Below are 25,534 nucleotides of genomic sequence, written 5' to 3'. Positions count from 1 at the left end.
GGGGGGGGGAGAAAAAAAAAAGGACAAAACCATAAAATAAGTATCTGGATTTTCACAATTTAAGGAATCATTTGTTATTCATTCAAGGTCAAAATAAAACATTTGGGAAGCAGTGTGCCTAGGTGCTTCCATACAAAGATAACATAATGGCAGTGTTAAGTGAACACATTGTAGAAACTGAACTGTTCAAAACACATTGAGACATTCTCCCATGATTTACCGATTTTAAGATGAAGAGCACATCCCATAATTTTCTCTTTTGCTACTCCTTCTTGTAAACAAGTTCTTGTCATCTGTTTATATGGGAATAAACACTCCCTGCCATCTTCCCAACACCATTTCATAATCCCCTTGGCAGGGATCTACAGAAGTAGTCTCATGGATAAAGTTCATCCCAGGGATGACAGCCATCACAAATCCGACCTTCCAAGTAAGTCCTATTTCTATGCCTCTTCTCAGAGCAATATTCATTATTTGAATTCTTCCTCAGATATTAAGTTTCAAAGCCTGCAAAATACTATATCTGGCTTTGCAATTTCCACTGAGGCTGTCATTATTACTGCTAAATATCACCAGTGATGCACTGCCTGCATATTTAACGCTGGCTAAAACTTGATGCCTACTGGAGAAACATACATCTTAGTACATCAGGAATATAGGAAATGATAATAACACACAGAATTTTAAAAAATGATATATTGTAATTATTATTATAATAACTGACTGGTAAGAGTAATTAACTGTCATCAGTAAAACATGTCCCATTCACCAACATGCCCCCCAAAAGAGAAAAATTAAAAACTGGGAAAGAAGAGAGCCTTTATGGCTTGTACTTTAGGATGGAAAGGTTTTTCCAAGTATGAAGAACAGAAGAGAAAAAAAATGCTGCAGAGGGAGGCAGAGCAATAAAGCAGAGGCCATTCTTTTTGGAGAAGCAGCTGGATGGGATATTGTAGGACACAAAACCAGTGAGGTATGCAAAAGTCAGTAACTGAGCCAGGAGAGTGCCAGTTGGGCAGGAGCACATCTAGGAGCAATGAGAGGCTTTTAGAGCCCTTGCATACTCCCTAGCTCAGATCTCCATCTTGGATCAGAAGGTGGCAAATGTTCAGACTTGCTTCTGATTCAAAACAATGCCAGAAGCTTTCTGCAGCCTTCTTAAGACATTATACATTATCTCTGTCTCTGCTGTAGGTGGATCCAAACAAAACCAATTTTGGAATTTCTTCTCTTTCCATGGTCTAATAGAGCTCCAGGCTGTGCTGCAAATGAACAAGTCCGTTGCAGTTCATTCTTGTCTCCAGGCAAAGAAAGGGAACACTACTGGAGTCTCCATGGAGCATCTTCTTTTTTGATTAATGTCTTTGTAGTCTAAGTGCAATCAAAAGAAGACCCAGCGGAACACACTTAACAGCCTTTGCTATCCAGAGCTTCCAAGGATTTTTCAGGACATCAAGCACTTTCCCTTTTGTAATTAATGTTACAAAGAGAAATATGACTTGGTAACAGCAGAGTTGGTCTCATATTCAGGGATGGTCTGAAATACATTCCTGCCTCTCCCCTTCTACTCATACACAAAGTCTCTTCTCTGTGATCCCATCCCTGTGCACAGGAGTTGGGAAGGATCAGAAGGATGAGTCCCTAGGTCCTTCTAAAACTTAGCCTTATTTTATTCAATGATCATGTATTTTTTTTGCACTTTAGTGATCACATCTTTTGTTATTGTCCTGGTTTCAGCTGGGATAGAGTTAATTGTCTTCCTAGTAGCTGGTACAGTGCTATGTTTTTGAGTTAGGTATGAGAAGAATGTTGATAACACTGATGTTTTCAGTTGTTGCCAAGTAGTGTTTAGTCTAAAGTCAAGGATTTTTCAGCTTCTCATGCCCAGCCAGTGAGAAAGCTGGAGGGACTCAAGAGGTTGGGAGGGGACACAGCCAGGGCAGCTGACCCAAACTGGCCAACGGGGTATTCCATACCATGTGACGTCACATCTAGTATAGGAACTGGGGGGAGTGGGGGTGGGGGGATCGCCGCTTGGGGACTAACTGGGCGTCAATTGGCGGGTGGTGAGCAATTGCACTGTGCATCATTTGTATATTCCAATCCTTTTATTATTGCTGTTGTCATTTTATTAGTGTTATCATTATCATTATTAGTTTCTTCCATTCTACTCTATTAAACTGTCCTTATCTCAGCCCACGAGTTTTCTTCTTTTCCCAATTTTCTCCCCCATCCCACTGGGTGGGGGGAAGTAAGTGAGCAGCTGCGTGGTGCTTAGCTGCTGGCTGGGGTTAAACCATGACAGTTATCCACCAATTTAAATTTAAACCAAGTTCTCCAGTTTTCCAAAGTCAGAGATAAAGAATATTTGCCAAACATGCACTGCTAGACTAGGGAGCATTTACAAATGTAAATGTCATTATTTGCACAATATTTCCTTCCATTTTTATTATTTTTTCTTGAAATGTTAACTGTCCGTTATATTTCTTTTCTTGTTTTTGTCAGACTCTTCATTTTCTCTTTCACATTCCTTTCATCCTCTTTGTCCTTGCTCCTTCCTATGTGACATTATTTATCTCTCCTTTTATTCTCTACTCCAAGTCTTTTTGAAATCTTGTGCTCCTTGCAGTCTTATTTCCTTGGCATATTTATCCTTCACCCTTCTCCTTCTTTTTCTTCATACCACTTTTCTAATTAAGCATTATGGCAACATAAACCACTACTGAACTGTTTTGTAATTACTCTGGTCAGGGAGGAAGTCTGTTTTGTGAAATGTTTGAGGAAAATAAAAAAGGTCTTCATGATGTCACTTCACCAAAGAAAACTATCAACCAAGCATTTCCATTGCTTAAGCCCAAAGGTGCAGTTTCCGGCCATGCATCACAGTGATTAAAAACCAGCTGAGTCTTTATCAATAGTGGACCTAAGAGTTTCAGCAAGGACACTTCTGGTGCTCAGAAATTTGCTGGCCTCCCATTCTTTGTTAGAGCTAGCACATGCTTGAGCAACGATGCAGAGGCTGGGCTCCTGTTCCTTCACATCACAAGCAAAATCAATTTCAGCCACCAACACAAAGAACTGCTAATGCAGAAGGTCATTAAACAAAACTGATTTCTTCATGACATTGGAGCCTTAAAGGCAACCTTGCAACATAAAAGTGGTAAGACTGTGCACTGTTCTCTAAGCCAGGACTGAATAATTTCCAACATAACAAAGATCAGCGATCCATTTTCATGCACTCACTTGATGTTCTCCAATCTTTTACCACCTCTGTGAGCTGCCAGCATTTTTTTATTCTAGCTGCTCCCAGTTCTCCTCATCTATCCTTGTTCATCATGTGCTAAGTATCAGGAAACTATAAATCATAGGAAGGAACCTCAGAAGGTCATTTAGATCAAGCTACTCAAAGCAGAGTCAGTTCCAAAGTCAGACCAGTTTGCTCAGGGCTTACTTAGTCAAACCTTGAAAACCTCTCAGGATGGAGAATGCACAACCTCCCCAGGCAGCCTGTCCCACTGCTGGGCTGTCCTCATGAGGGAAATGCTTTTCCTATGTCCAGTATGAACCCGTCTTCTTTCAACTTATGCCCACTGTCGTGTCTCATCCTCTCGCTATGCACCACCGTGAACAGCCCAGCTCCATCTGTCATCTCAATTACTTCCTCACAGGTTCAGGAAGGCTGCTGTGAGGTCCCTCCAAAGCTGGCTCTTCTCCAGGGTGAACAAGCCTAGATCCCTTGGCCTGTCCTCACAGAGCAAGTGGACTACTCCCTCAAGTATCTAAACTAACATACTTAAGGAAGCTCAGAAGCACCAGTACTGCCAGTCAAGGCCATTGCTGTCCCCTGGCCAGCTCAGCTTGTTCAGAGACAGACAATACAAAGAATACAATGATCTGGTCTGCGTAAGCTCATCCACCTCAGCTCATACCGGTGGAACAGAACTATTGCTGACCAACCGCACCTCCTCCTAAAGAGGGCTGTCCTGTTTAACTCCTCCACTCCAACTAGTTCCTCGGAGAGCAGAGCTCTGTGTCCACTGGCAGGGTCCGAGGTCTCTGTCCCTTGTAAAGCACAGGGTGGAAGCCACCCTCCTCCCCTGAAGAAGGTACAGCAGTAAAAGCTTTGCAAAAAGTTTCAGAGTGTGCATCGAAGTTGGAGAGCAACAAGCCAATATAGAGACTTTAAAAACAAACAGCAGCAGGGCTGGAAGGAAAAAAAACCAAAACAAAACCAGCTGCAGGAGTGTATACAAATTCCTAAAACCTTTACGGCATCTTCAGAGAGTCCCTATTCTCTTTTTTAATTAATCAAAGAATCATTTTGTTTGGAAAAGACCTTTAAGATCATCAAGTCCAACCGTAATGAATGCACACACAAGATTTTAAGTTAAATAGTTCCTTCCATTGAGAAGATGAAGATAGAAAAAGGAGGGTGCTATTTTATTCTGATCATCTGAAAGAAGACATGAAATATGGTGATACCAGTGTAAAAACATATCAAAATAATGTCTGCTAACCTTCCAGTTATCTGAGGTGGGTTTAGGTGGTGGACCATCATGCAGTTCCAACTGCTCCAGTCTGGCTTCTGAATAATATCAGTCAATGCATACTGGGAACATTTCCTCAGTATATAACACACAGCATCAAAGGTCTGAAGTCACCAGTACACAGTGGGTACTCTATACCTCAGCCCTGATATGCGGGGTGGGCACACCATATATCCATTGTTTCGTGTTTAAAGTGAAGAAAGTGCAAAATTCAAGGAATTAATAAAATTTCTTTATAGCCAGCAAGGAAATACCTATTTTTTTCTATTATGAACAAATATTTGAAGAAGGTGCTATGCAACACCTGAAAAGAGTTTCTGCTGTAAAATATGAAAGAATCACTCTGCTGTGTCTCTGCCCTTATCAAGGGTCACATATTATCCTCTTGTTAGTATCACTGAAGCATCACTGGCTTCTACCACTATTCTGGAGCTACAGTAGCACAAATGAAAGAAAATGCCAGGCATGAAAGCTTGTGCTGTTCTTTAATAGTTGATAATGAAATTACAGATATTTTACTTGGTCTAACTAATATAATCATGAGCATCCAGAACAATCTAAGGGTCTTAATTAGGATTGGGTAAGCACAGTGAACAGAAGTTGCAAATGTGAATCTTACAAATGTGCACGGACAGTTGAATTCACTGCTGTGCTGAGCACCATTCCGGAAGTTAATTTCTTCTGTTAATGGCCTATCAATATATAGAGAAATAATACACTTGCTTTCAAAAAATGTCTCCTAGAATAATATCCTTGCAATCCTTTGCATCTTTGAGATGCAAATGTTTCCAGAAGAATCCCGATGTCTAACCTCCTGCTCATCAAATTTTCCACAACTTTGCAGGCAGGCAGCAGTAACATACACACTTATGAGATCGATTGCTAACCCAAAATCTTGAAAATGCATCCAAAGCAAGCCAGCTTGCCAAGAATCTTAGGGTGAAACACGTTGATATGAAGCAGTCCAACAATTTAAAATGACAAACTAGGAAACCTTGAAGTCTGATCACAGATTGTTGAGAACACACAAAAAAAAAGGAAAAACCAGCTGGAATCTTTTTTTTTTTTTTTTTATGATAGAGTTCACCCAGTGCTAGTCCTAATTAAACAGTGGCCCTATTCCAATTTAAAATAAGAAACAAGTAAAACACCCTTGTATTCAAAGCATCTTCCACAGGACCCCCTTTATTTTACTGATTCGATTTTCCTGTACAGGCACCACCTCATTTATATATCCCAGAGCTTTTACTAGCCTTGAAAATCTAACAGCATTTATTAAATATAGGCTCTTTTTTGTGCTAAGGTAAATTGAGGACATGAATTTAGCGTTATTTACATCTCTCCCATTAAGACAGTTATAATGGATTTAAAGGCTAATACAAATGAGTTAACCTCACACTACAGAGACAATAACAGCATGACATGTCCAAATACAATGGCAGAGTGGTACCTTAGCAAGCATATTGTTTTTGAGAAACATCTCAAAACAATAATGCCACTCAGCACAATGAAAAAGCAAATCCCAGAAGGATTATCTTGTCAACTCAAAAATGGAGACAATCCCTATCATGTGCATATTTTGCTGAGGTTTGTTAAAGAAGTGAGCATTATCAAATAATCACCAAGAGTAACAGACAGTAGCAACAACCACAACAAATACTTCACATCTAATGTACTTCACTGTGTGCTTTAGCACTATAATACATCTGGTTACAACTGGGACATACAGTGTTTCTTCTGGCAACAGCCATGTTGACCCACAACGGTCCCACAGCCCCCCCCAACCCCCCATCCCCCTAAAATATGCAATAGAAGCACATTCAACTTTGTTATTTCCAAATCTTTTGGGCTGCTGTGCCACTCCTTTCCCTTACAGTTTCTCAGAGAGGCATTCTTAATATTGAAATCTTACTGATAAGGTTCTGCTGGTAATGTGTAATACCAGTTTCACAGACCAGTTGCAGAATACCACTGGAACAGATATATTTCCAATAGGTAACAGCCATGAATCTTGTGAAAACATGCTTTATTTGCTGAGTTGGATTCAACCTCTTTGCAGCAAAGCATTGCAAACTGGATCAACAGACTACGAGGGGAAAGCCTGTGCCTCAGAGCAGCACCCTGGTCTGTGGGGGATGCTGGGGAAGCCAAGGAGGTAAATAAAACCACGAAAGACCTGTTGGGATTGAAAAGCACAAATTGTGAGCAGGACAACACAAGGTCCTTGGAATTAGAGGCCATTTGAGCCCTTCAGTCTCTGGAGCATGCTATCTCTTTACCAGATGATCTTCCCAGGCAGTCCTATTCACATTTGCATGGGTAAAGGCTGCCCAGAAGACTTGCATTCATCCAAGGCACAGCAACCTTTGGGCCAGAGGGGCTTTGTCCTGGGGACAGCAGTGATGCCTGCAAATGCAGACCTGCCCATTGTCTGTCAGGAATTTTAATGATTTGAAAAGCACTACAAATGTGCTACAGAAAACCATTCATTTAAATTATATGACTTAGGGGGAGTCACAGTCATTTTTTTTAAAAGTCAAGGTCATTAAGAATGGCTCACTCAATAGAGACAAGATTTTATGACTCACAGGAGACTGGGAAAATCAGCAGCAACACTGCATATTTAGAGTATAATGTTTAGTCACCAAAGACACTTTCAGAGTTATTGCCTCCTCCTTAGATACATTTTTTTTTTAATTGCTGCAACAGAGCTGCAGCAGTAACAAAGAAATATCTTCCCCTAAAATGCACAGTCAGACAAGTAACTGATGAGCAGGTTTGCCTTGCTGCTGTCAGCCTAAGAAAAATGGGCAAGTGAATTCACATTTCAGCAAAGCATTTTTGTATCCCACTACCCCTCCAACCACACAGGGGAAAACGATGTATGAGCATCCAGAACAGATTAAGTAGCATCTGAGGAAGAGGATTGCTAGATGCTCTGCATCCCACAGCAAAAGCTTAGGAAGACACAAGCACACAAATATTTGAGCTTTTTTCTGTTTTGCTTTGTTTTCCTTGCCTGATCTTTAGAGAGGCCTGTTATAAGCCAGAATAACTGCTAGAGTAGGTTGGATTTTTTTTTTTTTTTTTTACAATGGTAATCAAAGCAGTGTCATTACAAGTCTGTGAGCAAATCGTAGACTCTCTGTGGTTACTTCCTCACCCTGTTCCCAGATCAGCCTACAGCAGATTTGTGTGTCAGCCTTCACAGCCTTGTCTGCCAGAGACAGCGGATGCTCAGCTGTGGTTGCAGGAGCACTAGGGTGATGGTACCTTTGAACACCCCACGGCAGAGCCAGGCAGCCCACTCGTCACCCGGAAAGCCTCCAGAGCAACAGTAGATTTTGCTTAGAGGCAGCAATCTGACGACTGCAGAGTTTAATAACTGCAACACGGTGTTACATTGTTATTTAATGCACCACCAACAGTAAAAGTCTAAATGGTTCTATCCTAAATCTAACTAGTTGAAAATTATTAATAAAAGAAAAACATTCGCTATTCCCATCAATATTTACACAGGCAAAGGTCCAGCTTTACCCCTCTGGTGGAGGATTCAGCACACAGCATGCGACCTACATAGCAGGAAGTCAAACTTTGTTATAATCCTGTCCCCCTGAGCACTGAAAAATTTGGAAATCAGACAAGATGAACACAGTGGCCCAGATTCTCTCTGTCATTTGGGCAATTTTGCATTGCATCATTAGTCCTAATTCACCCTGCAGGGGCCATAGTCATCACAGTAAGCCACAAGGCCTGTTGTATTATCATCCTCCTGCTCTATGGCTAGAAAAAGCGAGAGCATGCTCACCTTCCAGGTCCCCCCAGCTGCTGAATCGTCACTCTGTAGCTGTAGATTACAAGTATAAATTACAATAACCTTTAGGCTGCTATAACTTACATTGGAAATATCTGTATTGAATTTTAAGTACATGCTTGGGACAAGTGTGCCCGGACAATTCTCCTGTCCCCACTGTTTGGACCAGTATCTCTACTCAGACACAGACCTCAAGGTCAATCATAAAGCAAGCACGGGAAAAAGCGCAGGTGCCAACATGTATTTCATCTACCTTTCCAGTACAATTATATTAGCCGCTACACCAGTCAAGAGTCTTCCTAGAATAACTGTGTCCTCCAATACCAGTAGGGATTTGTAGGCCACCTGACTACGGGCAGTCTAGTGCTATGTGAAGAGCTGCAGCTGACTGGCATCCCAACTACAGAGATACTAGGATGGTGTAAATATCTCTTCATCCTCTCTTCTGCCTCTTTGAGCTTTGCACCCATTATACCTAAAGCAAGGGGATGCAGAACCTGCAGGATCAGGTGCTGACATGTTAGGGTTTCTGCATGGGGTTACTAAAAGTGGTCAGAAACATTTTGAATGGAACATTTGATTTTGATGAGGCTGCAGGAATCACGCCTGATTTCCTGCCAGGTCCCCTTCCCTGTTCTTCAACAGTGCTCCTGGCAGGTTGACAGAGAGTGGGAGTTTGAAAGAAGTTATTGCTCCAGGATTGTCTCAGAGATTGCAGAGCTCCTCAGCTGCTGGCTTCTCTACAGATCTCATTAGGCAGGATGCCAAGAAACTCAGAGCAGAGTATCCCTGCTCATAAACTCCAAGGCTGCCAGCTCTCTGTTAGCCCACCAGACAGAAAGAAAAGAAGCAAAAGTCTGGAAGCTCTGGAAATGTGCAACTCCTTGGCATCCCAGGCAGCCAGAGTATCCCAACAGAATCCCTCGAGCTGGGGACCCCAGAGCTTCTGATGCCTCCAGTTCTAGGTGTCATTAACTTTGGACTAGATAATCGTTGTAGGTCCCTTCCAACTGAAAATATTCTATTCTATTCATTAAGAATTGAAAAAATACTCCTTCTCACTTCAAATCAGAATAAAATCAAATTGAACAAATTATCAAAATCCTCTGCAAAATGGCATGATCTTTTTCCATGTTACACCACTTAAATAATGGGCTGTTACAGATGGTGTACAACGCATCTTGCAGTCCCATTCCCTAAACATACAGATTGTACCATTACTCAGCAGACTGAGCTTTTATCACACTCATTGCCTCCTCACCCTTCCTCTTTATCCCAGGTATTCATACCCTCCCAATTTTATTTTCAAAACCAAGCCCTTTAGGGAATAACATGTTTCGTGAGGTTTTCCCCTTTAAACACACCTGCATAGCGATACAACTCCAGAGAAAGCAAGTAGAAAGCAACAGAACTTAAAAGACACTAATTTTGTATCTTCATGTTGGCTAAGTTGAACAGGATTTATTTTTCTGAAACTCTATTACCACAAAGCTCTATATGCAGGTCAGCAGGCTTATGTAACAATGATGCATCTGGCTCTCTGTCCCAAATAAGTAAGACAGAATATGCTGTGACTGCTACATAACCTTGTGCGCTGTTCATCAAAGACTCATATCCATCTTTTTTTCCTATTAAAGGAGAACCACTGAAATCTCAGTCTTCAATTTTCCAAAGACCTGTAATTGTTACATGTTCTCAGCCTGGTGCTTACAATGAGACACACTGGATCATTTTCATGAGGGGCTTTTTTTGTTGTTGTTTTTTTTTTTTTTTTAATTCACTAGTGCCCATCCATTCAAGTGCAGTTTTGTTCTGGAAAGAAAAGATTTTGAGTTAATTCATGTTAGTTTTATTTTAATATACTGTTTTAAGTTCAGTTGTTAACTTGTGAGTTCACTCCATCACATTTTCTTACTGCTGCTTCTTGCTCTGCCTTTTTGTTTGACCTTTTCCATTTTGTCACACATCCACCAGTCACCCCTGTGAAATAGTTGTGGCAATGGTCAGGGACTTCATACATGTCCACAGGACACAGCGTGGAGGAGAGTCTATGCAGACTTGCATGTCGTAAAAGTCTTCTGCCCATTAAAACTAGGTCAAGGTTTGGTGAAGGGAAGAGGACAAAAGTCAACAGCAGGTGCCCAGCTCTCACGCTGAAATGAAGTGTGCATAGATCCATCACACGCAGTCATACTTGAGAACAACAGATTTGACCTACTACAGTAGGCACCATGATGCATTTAATTCAGGTATCAAATACATGTAGACATCTATGCAAAATCCTGGTTGTAGATAAAGAAGGTAACTCTAACTTGTAACTCCAGCCTCCAGCTAGCATGGAAATGAAATCACTGATTTTCTATAAATATTCCAATATGGTTAAATACAAGGTGATGCACTAGGAACAGGGCATGTAGTCCATGCCTGCAGAATGGTAGACCGTGTCCAGAACAGCACCAAAGAAAGATCAGAGGCTGTTCTAGCAGACAAGTCAGCATGACCAACAAGCACAAACCAGAAAGACCAAACAGGACTTAGCATGTAAACTAGCAGGCTGATTGACAGACAAGCTTTTGACATCTCTCAGGGGTACCTACACTAAGTAGCATATGTGAAGAAGGATTTCCCTAGCATTACTCCTGAGTCTGAGTATAGCTCTAAAACTTCCTAAATTTGCATCTGTAATAACAACCAGAGCACGGCCTGTTAAGTTCATCCACAGAGCAGGCTCATCCACTGAGAAATTTTATGCTCAGTTAATATATGCAGTGCTATACTAAGCCCAGTTAATCAACACTATCTATTCTGAAAGCAGGAAAAAAATTCTGTATGTCTATCACACTCTATCAGCTTTCCCCACTCACTTTAAGCAATTAGTTTCAAAGACTTCCTGACTAAATTTACATAAAATACATCCTTCCCTCCTACACCTTGTTAATGCATAGACTATAATTTTATAAGAAGTTCTTGGAGATCACTAGTGGCAGACAGGTATCAGAGATGACACTATGCCTCGAGCACACAGTCCCAGGAATTTATGAGGGCAGCAATTTCCTGGATCACCTCATCACCTTCAATGGACTTACATGCCTGTGGAGCAAGGATGCTATTTACTGTCAGAGATCTTCTGGGTCTGTCTGCAGAGAGGCGGCTATGGATGCAGATAACCTCTGCATTTTTAGGCTCTGCTTTGAATATGTGGGTGAGAAAAGAACAGTTATCAGTGGACATAAGGCTGCAGTTGAAAGATCAGCAAGACTCACTGGATAACCTCTGGAAGAGGGAACTTCAATCATTTGCAAGGGGAGAAGCAGGTGGAATGATCTGTCTGGGTAAGATTGGAGGGGCTGGCTTCTTATGGCCGAAATGTTTGGTTACCAGGGTTTTTTAGCCAGGACTTCAGCTGGCATAACTTCATGAGCTAGCTCAGTTCTAGACTGATGGCTTAAGCAGGTGGTGATGTATTTGTGGCTTTCAGTTAACGACTTGGTCTTGCAAACCCTCCGCACGCAGATCTGTTCGAGTGTTGGAATGAGAACAGAGTATTCAGGAGACTCATAAGATTAAGCCCGAAGTACTAGGACACAACAGTTCTGTTGGCAATAAGCTACTGCAAACAGTTGCATAAGCTGAAGAAAAGCAAGAGCAATAGTTCCAAGAGTCTGCTTTTAGCGTTATATTTACAGCTTTTCCCTGACTGTGCATATATTAAGCAGATTGCAAACTTATAGTGAGTGGAGGGAACAATCTGGATATTTATAAGGCAGTTAACCTTTAGGAATGACCTTTGTTTTAACATTAAACTGGCCTGCTTCATGTTCAGAGGACCAGCATTTTCATCACTTGGAAAAATGAGAAAATATTCCATAACTGCCTGTGAAGACAGCCAGAAAGAAGATTTCAGCCTTGCACTCTTAAAGATCGTGGCTGATACAGACTCTATAAAGATGGAGTCAACACAATCCTGAGACTGCGACGAAGCACAGATCGTGGCAGAGTGAAGTGACTCCAGAGCATGTGCCAGGCTGGGGGAGAAAAACATTTTTTAGAAATGTTTTTCTGACATGGTGACTTTTCACTGTGGATTATTCCCATTGACTTTCTTCTAAGCAAAATAAACATACCACACCTACCTTTGTTCAGAAGTTACCTGCCAGTATCACCTAACAGTTGGACTCCTTAGCCATATAATTTATCTAGCATTAAGCTGGGACCAGAAAACTAGAAACAATTGTTGGCATGACACCATTTTTCTGACCTTACTTCAGTGTTTTCTTGTTTCCAGGGCAACTCACAAAATTCCTGTAAGAAAATCCCTGTCATAATTGAAAAAATAGATTTTTATTTTTAGATTTGGTTAATCCATCCATTAAGAAAAGGAAATGAAATCAAATGAAATTGAGAGCTGCAGTAACACTGCCATAGGACAAACACAATGTTGTCATTGACTACCTCTGTGGAAACAATTAACCGAAAGTACAAGACACTTGTTTATGAAGGTCCTGGGCTGATTTATTCAGGTTACTATTATCTTAGCAAGCCATTTCATAAAAATATTGCAAACATATTGTGAGTACTATATCCTTATTATGCCTTCTTTAATTTGCTTGGCTGATTCAAAATTAACTTTCTGATAAAGGACTGTAGGACCCAGAACCTGCCTTCCATTTACTTTCAAAGACACAAAACCAGTGAAGCAACCTCTGGTTTTCTCCAGGGAGAATGTATGATGGTTCCAAATTGCATACTAATACCATGAATTATTCAAAATCACAGCAGGTAACAACAAACATTTTGTTAGACATAATGTTACAGCTTAAACATGAAAAACCATAGGAGTATAATTAACAACTGGAAAAACAGAGTTAAATTAAATAGCAATTCCACTGTTGCTTATGCACTTCATTGGTGGATGGTTCATGACACTAACCCCAGTCTTCAGCAGTGCAGAACTGTTCTAGCCCCAGGAGACACAAAGCTTCAAAGATTCCCTCTTGCTCCATGGGAAGACAGACCCAGAGGTTTATAAGGAGACCAACTACAACCAGTCCCACTTCACGTCAGCAAACAGGAGAGAGGAGACAAGTCTCCATCTGCCTCCAGTTTGCTTGTTCTAGTTGGGAATATTTGGAGAGGAATTTAAGGCAGGCCACACTCCTCTCCCTCCAGCACATTTGTCCAGTATAATCTTGCCCCAGCTAACTAGGATTCACTACATTATACACTATTACCATCAATAACTCCAGCCCTATTTTCTAAATGTGAAAAATGAGGTCTGCAGTTTAAGAAACATGCCCTCTGTCATTCAGCAAAGCACGAGGGATACTTCATGAGACTAATTAGTATCTCTTCTACACTGCTGTCTGACTCAGCATAATGTAAGTTGTAATGATATATCTGGAAGAAACGAAAAAATTCCATTCCAACAAAGGAACATAGATTATTGGAACTGAGGCTTAATGTTTTCATGGTCTGAATTGTTCACACAGCAATTGTATGAAGGGAGATTGTTCAGAAAAGAAAGTAAATGGGAAAAATTACACATTTCCAGAAAACTGGTGAAGATCAGTCATTCAGTGGAGATCCCCTGCTTCCTCTACCTCACAACTGATGTCACAAAATAATATAATTTAGGAAGTCTAAGAAGAAGTCATTGCACATGTCTCCTCAGAAAAGTGTTGTGCTGTTTATGAAGAGAAAATTCAATACCTGCTGCAGTACTCTTTAATGATAACAGATGACCTTCTCTTTTGACTGAAGGCCTCAGGTTGGAGATAATGCATCCAACGTATTACCAGCTATATCTCATTCATTTCCAATTTACATTTTGTATCTCCCCAGGTAATCATTATTTAGCGATACTGAAAAGACAATTCAAATCTTCCTTACACCCAGAAGTCATTTTATTCTAAGTGATATGAATTAAGGGATGTTGGCAAGCTCACAGGGAAAAATAGATCTTCACTGAAAGCATGAACTAATTTTTAAATAAAATGGTTCATTCACCCTTATTTCTTTCCACCCTTCCTCACTCCATTATAAGTAGATTTTCATGTGATGTCTTCAGAAGATTCATCAACAGCACTGGGATGAGCCAGTTCAACTGGCATGCTCCTCTGATGGAGAGCAGCTCCACAGACCGCAGCTTCTTCTATGGCTCACATCTCTGTGCAAGCAGCTATGAGGAAGAGAATGACCGTGCTTTCTCCCCATTCAAACCCCAAGCCAGCATTTAACGTGCAGTACCAAACACCAGAGACAAAGGTCAGTTCTCCAAGTCATTTTTAGCCAAAAAAGCTGGAAGGAGATTGTCACGGCTAATTACCCAGACATTCTGTATCCCATACCTTTGCTTGAACATACAAAGCTGCTGAGGATTATGTGACTGACTATCCTGCAAATTCCACAGCCTTGAGCCTGAGAAAGGGCACCAAACTCATAAAGAATGACACCAGACAACTTCCAGGTACACTCACTTCATTAACATTCCTTCCGGAGCCATTACATTTTCTTTCTTTGCTTCAAAATATATAAACCACTGTCTTTTGCAGAAGCAAAAGGAAATACACACATTGCTCCAAACTTTCTCCATCACTGCCCAAGGGATTTAAGCCCAGAGTTGGGCATTCAGTTATCCATCTCATTTTGGTGCCCAACTGCCCTGGGTATATAGGCCATGCCTATCCTCTTATCACTGCAGTCTAAACCTTGAAATGTGCTCAGCAGTGCTTTGCCTGTGGCTATCTTTTCATAAGACTAATACACACAAGGGACTCCCCTATATACAATATATCTACCTCATCTCTGACAGGAAGAAGAATAATGTGGATACTTCTCTGATCCTGCAAATCCTTGGTTACACAAAGAACAAGGAATATGAATAAGAGCTTTTCAGGGGCAGAGCCTATTTTATCAGCAGAGACTACACACCAGTGGAAACTCTTGGGAGAATTTTATTTCAGTGAGTGTAATATTATTCGGTCTGCTCAAGTAATGACCATCTTGAGATGCCTAGGTGGATGTTAGCTGCAAGGGTTAACCGCTCTACCTCTCTCCCACCTTTCTGACAGCACCAAAGATTCTGAACTGAAACAAATACCAGTGTGAGCACATTACAAATCCCCAACCATATCCTGTGTCCCACCAATGAGGAGGAAGCACCTTTCCTTTCATTTATCTCCTATCTAATTACATCACAAAATTAGAATAGAATATTCCAATTTGCTAAATTACTTCTGTCAAAGATTCAAACCCAACAAATGCTGTCTCATTAGCTGCTCTGCAGCTGTGTGAAACAACACAACAACGAGGTAATACAAAAGCCATCTCTAGCCCGTGACCTGGAGGAGAGAGCGGGTAGAAATTTGTGTCTGGCAGTTGTATGCTACATCTTCTACCCCTTCCCTTTTCTCCAGAGGAGAGCTCATTTCACAGCCAAACTTTTTAGTTGGTTCTTGAGCACAAACAAAACCACCTTTGTGCTGGGAAGGAGGGAAGGAAAGCAATACGAATGGAATTGCTGATGCAGAATCTTTCTTTCCCTTTTCCCCCTGCAGAAAGCTGCCAGGACAGCAGCAGCCTCTCGCAGGGAGCGGGCTGACAGTCTCAACAAAGCAAGTCACAAAACTGATCTGGCTTTTCAGGGTCAGACAAAAAGGAAAAGGGCTGGTACCCTTCTAAAGCAATGAGAGGTTTCCTTTGTAGGACTGAAGGCTGAACGAAGGCCCATGAGAGACTACAGCTTTAGCTCTCTCTTTTATTTCACTGGTTTAGGCTTGAGTGTTATTTCACAGGCTTAGCCAGCAACTTCAATTGGTAGCACAGCTGAGCTGTGGCTACAGGGGTATTTTTAGGCTTGGTTTCCAATAGAAACAGAGCATTCATCACTACTGTGCCTCTCTGTACCTGCATTCCTGCATTCCTTTTGAACCCAGTGGCCATATTTAACTAAAACCAACTTAGGGGAAGAGCCTTAAACTTTCTACAAGTTTCCAAGAACTCAGAGGCTTGATAAAAGAAAGCAACTCCCACAATAACCTTCCTCACTATAGAAAAAAATACTCAAGTTAGGATGTTTCCCCCTGAGAATTCACGTGGGTCCTCTGCTTACCAAAATACTGCAAAGCTTCAGCTGGGGCTCAGGCCCCTGGCATAACTGTCAGAAATATTCAACTCATGGGCAAATCCGATTCAGAAATTTGCTGCTTCTTCCCACTTACAACTTCTCATTCCTTTATCATCAGCACAGGTCCACAAGACAGACTGGCACTAGCATTTAATGATGCCTGTTACCCAACTGCTGTGTAATCCAGTCTTTTCTTCCATAAGATGAAGTGCCCAGTCCCCACTAGCAGTGGGTCGTGTGGTTCAACAAGTATATTCAACAACATGGACTTACCTCAGCTTTACAGAAACCACGTTTTCTTGGTTTTCAAAACACCCAAACAATATCTGCATCCCTGCAAGCAGGTTCACACATGGGATCCATACTAGACTGTCTTTTGACAGTGTGATTGCAGACTGCAACAAATGAACATCATATATGGCATAATCCATGGGCTTTCCCAGTGAATAGCACCTCTGTAACTGCTAACTTGTTCCACACAAAACTGGCTTCAAGTGCCAGCCTTTCTAATAATCCACAAGTCAAGGGCCTAATCCATGTGGAACTAAGCGCTCTTTCAATAGACCTAGGCATTACATTAATCAGGGTGCTGGTTGCAAGCACCTCTCGATTATTTTATTTATCTAGATAGCCAGATCCTTCACTGTCTTTACATTGGTAATGCAAGGTTACTATAGCAACCTCTGTGACCTGCATAATCAAGATAGGAGAGAAGAGCTGATAGATGAATTAATGTATTTATAGCCTTGAATAGGAAACTTTAAAGATTAAAGATTAATGGTCTATGAAATTCATATATACTCTACTCATGATGTTACATTTATCCCATTTCATCTCCTTTTCCAAAGACATTTCTCTTTAAATGCTAAACTAGAGTACATGATAATAATATATTAAGACGACACTATTTAAACTTGCTGTTTATTTTCTATTTTCAGTTTAGCACACAATTAAACTACTTTATAAACTCCGAAGACTAATGTACATTTTACAGTAAGGTTGACCAATTTATTAGCACCTTGTAGAAGCTAGAGTTCTTAACCAGATTGCAGATTATATACATTTCTGCAATATTTAAAATAAGCAAATTCAGAACTGGTTAGCCAGCTTGTGGAATATTAAGCACAGAGATCACATTCTCCTTCAATTTGCTTTTATTTTCCTGTACTCAACAGGTTCTTTTTAAGAAATCACTAACTTTCATTCAACTAGAGACTTGCTTGCCAGCAGTCTACTACAAGCTCATAACAGATCAACATAAATTTGAAAGTTTGCTTGGCAGCTCTTCAGCAGACAAGACAACATTGGTCCTGAAACCAGGGCTGCATGAAAGTTGCCCACACAACTAGGATGGTGACATGAAGGAGATGTATGTGGAGGGAGATACTGGGAAACTGAAGTAATTTTTTTTCTTTTCTTTTGCTGGACTGTCATTAAAATACAGGTTCAGCTACTGTAAGAATGTCAGGCAGCAAGCATAGTTTTAGCCTGTGTTTCCTTCATTACTACTACACAAACTGCCTGAGTGTGCACACATGATCATATATCAGAAAGGCGTGGGTAGCTCTATCTGGCTTTTAACTGCTTCAGGTCCAGAACAGGCAAAAAATTCTCATTCTGAGTAATGACCAAGCAAAAGAGACAAAACAGTGGGCTTTCAAGTGAGACTTAAGTAGCATATAAGTCATATGGTGACCTTCCATGCCATCACAAAATTCTGTCTCCACGAGACAATAAATAAAGGTTCATTGTTCTTTCTCAGGCAAGTTCCTTTTTTTTCTTTTTTTTTTAATATATGTCATGCTAATATAATTCTTCTCTGAGCCAACTCCTTCTCCCCAAGGCAGCAGGATTATTTTTCTATTTTCAGGAAGGAGGGAAATTGAGCCTCAAAATACAGTGCCTCAAAGCCATACACTATAAAAAACCCCACAAGTATCAGTGGAGGAACTGATGGGGATGAACTAAATCCACTGTAGGAACCTTCTATCACTGCAGTCATGACACAAAATGCAGAAGCTTTTTTGCCCTTCAAGTCTCATAAAGCAGACAGTGGCTTAAGGGATTCTTGGACTGAACAGCTCTGTCATCAGATGGACAGCTGGATTTTGGGGGTTTTTGGTTGGTTTTTTTAGCTTTGATTTCTTACTGTGGGTGATTTAGCTAACAAAGAACTTTAGTATCTTCTGCATTTGGCTTTTTTTCTCATTACTTCTACTGCAATCTGTAGGCAGTATAGGAAGGATAGGACCTCACAAGTCCAGCAAAAATTTGATTTTTAGTCCACAGCCATTTTCCAACAAACCCACTAATTTCAAAGATATCCAGTTAAGACTGGAGAGGACTGGAGAGGGAAGAAACTGATTAAATTGGGTCCATCCACCTGCCTTCCCAGTATTGATAGAGTTCTACTTAATTCCAATCAACCTGCATAATTGACACCAACCCAAAAACCATCACACCATATGTCTAACTTCACACTTGTAACATTTAGACTTATTTCTCTTTGATATTTTAAGGCTTTTGGCTAAGATTTTTTAAAACTTTTCTTCCTTAGCCTCCCAGCTATATTTAAATGGCCTGGTTTCTTAAAAGTGCTGAGTATGTCACACTGTCACAGAGGTCTGAATGGTGCTTAGCTTTTCTTGGTTGTGGTCTCACATGTCATGAGTTAATCTTCAGAAAGTCTTAGACCACACTTTTTACAACACTCCTATCAACCACCAAGGAAAAATCTTCCTATGCTCCCAGTGTAACAGAAAGATGAGAAGAGGTTTTTTTTCAGCTCATCACCATTGCATTCACTTGTGCCTTTGAAAAAGAACATCACAACTCTCCAGCTAATATGACCGTACATCAGTTTTTATCACCTCTTTGCACCCTCCTGTGTTCTAAGCCTTTTATTTTAATTGACTTAAGAAAAGGTTTCATTAGAAAGGACAGCATGCTGGCTAGCAATTAAAATATATCAACATCATTTCTGCAACCCTCCTTTGAATCCTAGCCCATCTCTCTCATCTTTTACAGAAAAGGGTCAAATAGTCTCTAAAAACAACACAAAGACAAGGAAAAATATCCACAGATGTATCAGTGTTGCCTAAAACTTTTATAAATTATTTTTGCGTCAAAAGTTTCGCTCACTTTTGTTGATAAAACTAGCCTAAAGTATCTTATCTAAAACATCTTTCTAAAAACATGTGTAGTAAAAGCCCCTAGTGGTGCAAAGACTGGTTTTTTTTCCACCCCACCAGGATTTGCGTTGACAAATAGCAATGCTGACGCCATCTGTATTTTAAGGGTGACTTTGTAGGTCACTCTTGAGTCTAACCTAAGCATCTAAAGCACAAGAAAATTCGGTTCAGCTTCTTTCTCCTCCCCAGACTTAGGAAATGTTGGGAAGTCACTCGGCCTCTCTGTGTCTTAATTGCCGCCTTGTAAAAACGACGATGTAAGAGCTACTCCAATGTTTAAACACCTGCTTAACCCCTCAGTTTATCTATACCTTTAGTTAAGTGTCTTTTGCTATTGAAGTTGATGAAATTTCATTATATGTTTACACTTAAGTGGGTTTGCTCATATGGCACTGCAGTGTACAGAATATTTGCATCTCTGTGGTGATATTAAAAATATTTTAAGCTATATAAGAATGTATTTTAAGCTCATGAACCAAGTCAATATTTTCTTTCTTAAATCCCAGGCAATCACGTCCATTCTGCCTTTGTTAAAGAATCAATGTCGTACTTGGCTGCATGTGTCCGAACTGAAGCCATTAATCTCTGCTGTTTGTCACCTCCAGATTAAAGTGGGTTTGCAACCAGAGATAGTGTAGCATACTCCTGAGGTTGAAACAAAGCTCCCTCTCAGGAGGCTCTACTTATATGTAAAGGATAAAAATTGAATGTTTTATGAAGAACACCACAAGTACGAAGGAAATTGTTTGTGTATTCATTCAAGCTTTGATCTTACCTAACTGAAGTGAAATATATTTTACTATTGACTTTAAAAGAAACTATTTTATTGCTACTAAAAGCATGCAAGTAAGTATTTAATATACCATTAACAGCAAATAACCTTTTGGTCCCAAGTTACCAAAGCTTTTTCAAGATTGTATGATTATGAGAACAAAGACCATATGTTTGCAACTGTCTGAAAAGTACCTGGTTACAAAGGGGTTTTTTTCTTTGGTTTTTTTTAGCAAAGACCTGCTTTTAAAGGCATTTCCTATTTTGTGAAAGAAATTTAGGAGAAAGGAAATACACTTTTATTTAGACAGTTTTTTAATATTTTGGTACAGAGCACTGAAAACAAGTTTGTTGTCATAGAGCCTGACCTACAGAGGTGTTTGAAGGTACTTTTAGTGGTTCACAAAAACATCTAAAACACAGTTAAAATGTTAAATTCCCACGAATATTTTTGGCTTTGTCTAACTTAGCAAGTAATAAAGTGCAATAGGAGCAGATAGAGCAGAAATCTGGTGTTAAGGACCCAGTATTCATACTGTACAAATTTTGGGGGCTTGATTTTGGAATAGCTTTAGTCTGGTCTGATGGACTGAAAGCCATCAGCAGCTGGAGAGCATTTTCCAGTTTAGATTTACTTAGAAGAAATCCATTTTGCTTACTCCCCTATGTTATCTATAGCACAGCAAAGAGCGGAGGAACAGGAGATTAATTTCAAAAGTGCAGACTAGACACTGAGGCCAACACATCCAATATGAATGCAAGTCAGGAATTTACACCAACTAGACATCTACCTCTGTATCTTTGCAAATTTGGCACTGCAGACATTACTCCTCATGTTATTCCTGAAAATCAGTGAAGCCCAGTTTGGGAAGAAGGGAGTCCCTAGCATATGGTGCACTGCACAAATGGTGCTACATAAATTAACATACAACTTAAGGAGACACCTTCACAAAAGAAAGTTACTTTTCCATCTGAAAAATATTCCATCTACTACAGTTAAAAGCAAAACCTATATTGTAACAATTAATGTAAGTATATATTTCTTAGCTAAAGTTTAAATAACAATTTCCATCTTTTGCTGAGCATGAAGCTCAAGAAAGCTGACAGACTATCCCATGCAGCCCAAGAGAAGTGTTACTTCACTTCTTGCATTTTTCTCTCATTGCTCACTTTGCATCTTCCCCCAGATGAACTCTCTAAAGAACAGCAAAAGAGATTGGGGCAAAGATGATCAAAAGCATGCCTTTGAGTGTCCAGCTGGGGACACAGTGTACAGAACATTAGTTCTTCACCTCTGGAGACCCCCTCTACAACCCAACTCAATATGAATGTGCCGGATCAACTTGTCCCTGTTACAATGTAAGTCAGTCAATCATTCCTTATAAAAACTATGAAATAAAAAAGTATTTCTCACCAGCACTCAGAATTTTTGCTTTTACCCAAGACAACTAGTTTTCTTCATCATTAGCTTTCTATTCACTTCCTCACTACAATCTGGTATGTTATTTGCCAAGACAGTTTTCAGTTTTATCTGCCATAGGTCAAATGACATCTACGTTAAAAAAAAAAGAGGAGTCTTAAACTATATTAAAGAATTTTTGAAAAAATTTAAATCTGTGTCTGTTGAATAAGTTATTCAATATAATCAGAGACTTTAAAGATCTTGTGTGAAGGGTTGCAATTAAAGCTTTACAAGCATGAATTAAAAATAAACCACCAAACTTGCAGAATCTACTGTACGGCAATAAACACCTGAGAATCACTGCTTTCTCATTTAGATGGGTAAAATCATTTTGCCTTGACTACCATACAGCATAAACAAGGAAGATTTCTCTCTCTTATTTGTCTGGATGAAGATAATGTCCTTTTATTTTTTCAGATTTGTCACCAAGGCTAATGCTGCCTGCAGTTGTGCGAAATTAACAGTTTTCCCATTTTGATTTCAAAGGTAAAACCAAAAAATAAAAAATCCCAAAGCAAACAAGATTCTGTTTCAAATGTGTAAATTTGTGTTGTGTTTGTAATCTAACAGGCTGACTGATTTCATTTTTGTGGCAATGTACAGCACGGACTATGGACACCGACTATGCAAGGACACTTAACGTGGGAGGCTTGTCTAGGAGTCATGAATCGGAGGATCTCCTCTCTGGAGACAGAACAGCGGCAAGAAGGGAACATTACAAAGCATGTTCACACCTGAACATTAGTGACTCTGATCTGGGTAAAAAAAAAATCACCTTTAGACCTAAGTACCTATTCATACATAAAAGTTACAATATCATATATATTCTTTTAGGGTAAAGGGACCTGCCACAGCTCCCTGCTGAAGGGCTGGCTTGATGGCTTTTCAATAGCACTACAAAGCATTTCGAAAACTGAACCAATAAAACATTTAAACAACTACCATTACTTACTGATGTCAGCCTGTGCATGCAGGGGCATGTCACAGCAGGCATTTATTATTTCCATTTGCATTCTAGGATGTGTGTAATGCAGAATTACTCAGGTCAGGGGGAAATCTCTGGGTAGCCAGCCAGTGCTGGGTAATGTTCTCCCAGTCAAACCCAAAGTCAAACTCAGATGTCACATCTTACAGACCAGGCATTCTTGGTGAGGAGATCTGACCTTCTCACTCTTTTCCTTCATTCACTGCAGGAACCTGACTTTTAAAGACATTTGAATAACCGTGGAAGGACCTGACTAAAATCTTTTTACCAGAGACACTCTCTACCTAGCCGGTATTTTTCTCCACTCTTCACCAAGACATAATGTCTGCCTCCTACTTTTTTCAGTAAATGAAATCTTAACTTTCTTAACCAAGCTTTAGAAGGTAGTCCAAACTTTCAACTCCCTGTATTTCTAACCCACAAGTCTTTGCATATTAATTTTCTTAAATTCTGAAAGCAAACTTTGCCATAGCTGAGTAGTCTTTTATTGCACTCTTACTAACAGTTTTTTCATGTTACAGTGAATAAAACCAGGTCCTAATAAGGTGATCTGAGGTTGCTCTTTATCTCCCTGCTCTGGTAATCTCCTTATCAATCTGTATCAAATCCAAATATCTCAGTGTTAACCAGGGCAGGAGGTTTGATTCTTAAAACTGAAACCAAACACCCTCAGCTCTCACTTCCCTTACAATTAATCCTAGCTCCAACTCCATCTGCTGTCACTTGGAACTTGCCTTTAATGAGGCACTGAAACTTGCTTCACCCAGATACATGATATCCAGTCAGGAATCACAAACAGATGCTTCAGTTAAAAAAAAAAAAAGTAACACTAAACCACTTTGTGCATTTCTGCTGAATTACCTTAATGTACCACTGACCTTTTACAGGTTCTTTGGCGTAAAAGTGTCTCCTTATTTGAACAGGCCTATATTTAAATTAAAGACACTTTTGCAACAAAGACAATAGCATGGATTCGCAGAGATGCTCTGAGGGTAAACATTGGCATTAACTTTCACATGAAGAGTACAACTGCTACCTTACAAGAGCTGGCAACAGGCCGTTGCTTTTCAGAGCAAGGCTGAGCTTCAAATCATGAGACTTCTCTCCTACAACTGCACTGGACACTTGTCTTCTCAGAAACCAAGCCAAAAACACCAGCAGTTTGAACACTGATTTGAAATGTACACAGAGAACACGAGTTTTCTGAGACAGTCTGGAAAAAGAAGAAATATTAATTGCAAAATAAGTGAGTATCCTATAGCCTTCTTAGCAACACTACTCACTAGGCAATGTTTTCTGACACAATAGTAGACCAAGCTAGTAAATGAGTACTAATCCTTTGACCTGAAAGGAGTTTTACCTGATTGCAGCAGCAGAGATTGCAGTACTTTGTGTACTATGTAATATGGGGTACATGAAATGAGATACAGAGAAGTAGAATTGAGTTTTATTTTATTCTAGAACACTTAGGTTACACAGGAATGTCAGACCACTTGTAAGTAATGGAGGTCTCCTTAAATCCTTACCATTTAAAGTCTTTATTCTTTACTTGTCATTCTTTAGAAATTTGTAAAATATATTTTTGGCAAAGTACTTCATGGCTTCACTGCTCTAGGTTTTGGCATCCGGACTCTTGCTGTAAACATATCACCAAAGGTCATAAAATTGTTTATAAATTAAATTAGTTCTTTCATGCTAAAAATTATTATGGCTTCAAGTCTATGATCTCAATCTTTTAGGGAACTGAAAGTGTTAAATCACACTGAAAAAAAGTTCTCCCTTTCCTGTGGGAGAGAATGCAATAACATCCTGGACTTTAACAATTATCCTTGACATAAAAATGCTTGTATTTAACAGCCCTTGAGAGAATCTTACCCCCTTCACAGGACCTGCAAAGGAGCAATTTGTATCTGTGAGAATTTCACAAGACATAGAAAAAATGGTCTTGCCTGTTGTATTTTTTAATGCCAGCTCCTAGCTCAGTGGCATGGAGTGCTGGAAGAGCCTTCTGGAGCAGACATCAGGTGGAGGGGGCCAAAGGGATGAGATATAAACTAATTTGTCATAGGGCCGTATGGTTTATGGCATTGCCATATTCATTATGCTCCTATCACCTGCACATACAGTTGACGCATAGGTAGGAAGACAGAAAAAGGAACTACTACTACTGAATTTCTAAGGACAGATGCAGGGCATTGACATGAGAAACAAAGGGTCAAATGAGCATTTTCAGATCACAGACCAACTTAAATAATGACAGATGATTAAGACATCTTGGAAAAAGGACATACAGGCAAAGCACCATGGATGATGATTTCACAGCATTTGTTTTGAATAATATTCAGGGTGAACTCTAAGTAGCTCAGAGAAAGAAACCCAGTCTCAGTGTACTTACAGTAATAGCTGCAAATGATCCTGTTTAAAGAACTGCCATAACAGAGTCAGAAGCTTCCTTGGCAGTCAGAGCCAACAACGAGCATGGAGAAGGCTAAGCAGGAGTAATGCTCCCAAGAGCCAACTGACCTAGACTCACCCTACTGCTTACAACGACTAACTTGATGTCTGCTAGGGCTCACTGGGGAGGAACCACAAATCCCAAGAGAAGCTAAAGTGTGTCTGAGAAGGCACATCGCGTATTG

The 25,534-nt window shown here is 40.0% G+C and overlaps 1 protein-coding gene across 1 annotated transcript in view; it reads right to left on the bottom strand.

The window, feature by feature from the left end:
- C1H4orf50 (chromosome 1 C4orf50 homolog) overlaps nucleotides 1–25,534 on the bottom strand; it is an 84,262-nt gene that overhangs the window by 4,401 nt on the left and 54,327 nt on the right. The gene's annotated exons all lie outside the window — the stretch shown is intronic.

The sequence above is a fragment of the Aquila chrysaetos genome, chromosome 1 (genome assembly GCF_900496995.4).
Source record: "Aquila chrysaetos chrysaetos chromosome 1, bAquChr1.4, whole genome shotgun sequence".
Taxonomy (NCBI): domain Eukaryota; kingdom Metazoa; phylum Chordata; class Aves; order Accipitriformes; family Accipitridae; genus Aquila; species Aquila chrysaetos.
This window is presented reverse-complemented; position numbering and strand designations above follow the sequence as displayed.